The sequence below is a fragment of the Myotis brandtii genome, unplaced genomic scaffold (genome assembly GCF_000412655.1).
Source record: "Myotis brandtii unplaced genomic scaffold, ASM41265v1 scaffold7, whole genome shotgun sequence".
Classification (NCBI taxonomy): Eukaryota; Metazoa; Chordata; class Mammalia; order Chiroptera; family Vespertilionidae; genus Myotis; species Myotis brandtii.
This window is the reverse complement of record NW_005370740.1, coordinates 1,456,853-1,458,253: the sequence shown is the minus strand read 5'-3', so window position 1 is coordinate 1,458,253 and position 1,401 is coordinate 1,456,853. Positions and strand designations below refer to the sequence as shown.

The following is a 1,401-nucleotide window of genomic DNA, read 5'->3' as shown; positions in this document are numbered from 1 at the left end:
CCTTCTGGTCTCTATTATAGAACACAGAGGTGGTAACTTTCAGGAGATTCTTCTAAAGTACTCTCGAGACCAATAGCCAATTCTTGTAACTTCCTGATGTCTGGGACAGCCTGAGTGATAAATTTGTTCTTAAAATTAGTTGTCCCAATCCTAAATCTGGGGTAATGTTGGTAAGCTTAACCAATGCCTCCCTGACCCTTTCTTAAAAAGCCAAGGGGTCTTCGTCAGCCCCTTGATTAATGGTGGTTAATTTAGAGTAGTTGACAGGCTTTCTTTTATTATGTCTGAGGCAGTGCTTTATTTTCTACCTCTCAGTTTCAGGATTCTGTTGAGAGTCTACAGGGGGACTGCCTCCTGTCCTGTTAAAAAATTCTTGTGTTTTTCCGCCAGCTGAGCGCTGCTCCTGCTGCACCATGCTCGCACCGAGCTCCGTGCTCCTGCTAAGGCAGCGCCTCCATCTCCTTCCAGCCGCCATCATGATCATCTACCAGGACCTCATCAGCCATGATGAGATGTTCTCCGATATCAACAAGATCTGGGAGATCAGGGACGGGCTGTGCCTGGAGGTAGAGGAGAAGATGGTCAGTAGGACAGAGGGTAACATTGATGACTCACTAATTGGTGGAAATGCCTCTGCTGGAGGCCCTGAGAGTGAAGGAACCGAAAGCACAGTAATCACTGGTGTTGACATTGTCATGAACCATCACTTGCAGGAAACCAGCTTCACAAAAGAAGCCTACAAGAAGTACATCAAAGATGACATGAAATCAATCAAAGGGAAGCTTGAAGAACAGAGACCAGAAAGATTAAAGCCTTTTATGACAGGGGCTGCAGAACAAATCACGCACATCCTTGCCAATTTCAAAACTACCAGTTTTTTATTGGTGAAAACATGAATCCAGATGGCATGGTTGCTCTGCTGGACTACCATGAGGATGGTGTGACCCCATATATGATTTTCTTTAAGGATGGCTTAGAAATGGAAAAATGTCAACAAATTGGGCAGTTTGGCTCCATCACCTGTCATCATAACTGGCTGCTGCTTTTCATCCACACACCAAGACTAAGACAAATGGGACTGATGTTATCTTGAGCTCTTCATTTATTTTGACCTTGATTCATTTGGAGCGGAGGCATTGTTTTTAAGAAAACATGTCATGTAGGTTGTCTAAAAATAAAATGCATTTAAATTAAAAAAAAAAAGAAATTCTTGCTTCTTTTCTCAGAGCCTTTTATTCCCCTGGTACAAGTAAGAAAATGGTCATTCCCAAATTCTTTTGCTTTCTCTAGTATACCTTGCTTTTCAGTGGCTGAGAAGGTCAGTTTAATATGAGCATGATGTCTCTATATCTCTATATGAGAGATTATACACTTGAATAAGGGTTTGGAAGACCTCAATAT

At 42.2% G+C, this 1,401-nt stretch overlaps 1 pseudogene; it reads left to right on the top strand.

The window, feature by feature from the left end:
- The first annotated feature begins 395 nt into the window (after positions 1-395).
- On the top strand, positions 396-1,192 carry LOC102241922 (annotated as a pseudogene).
- Positions 1,193-1,401: the final 209 nt, after the last annotated feature.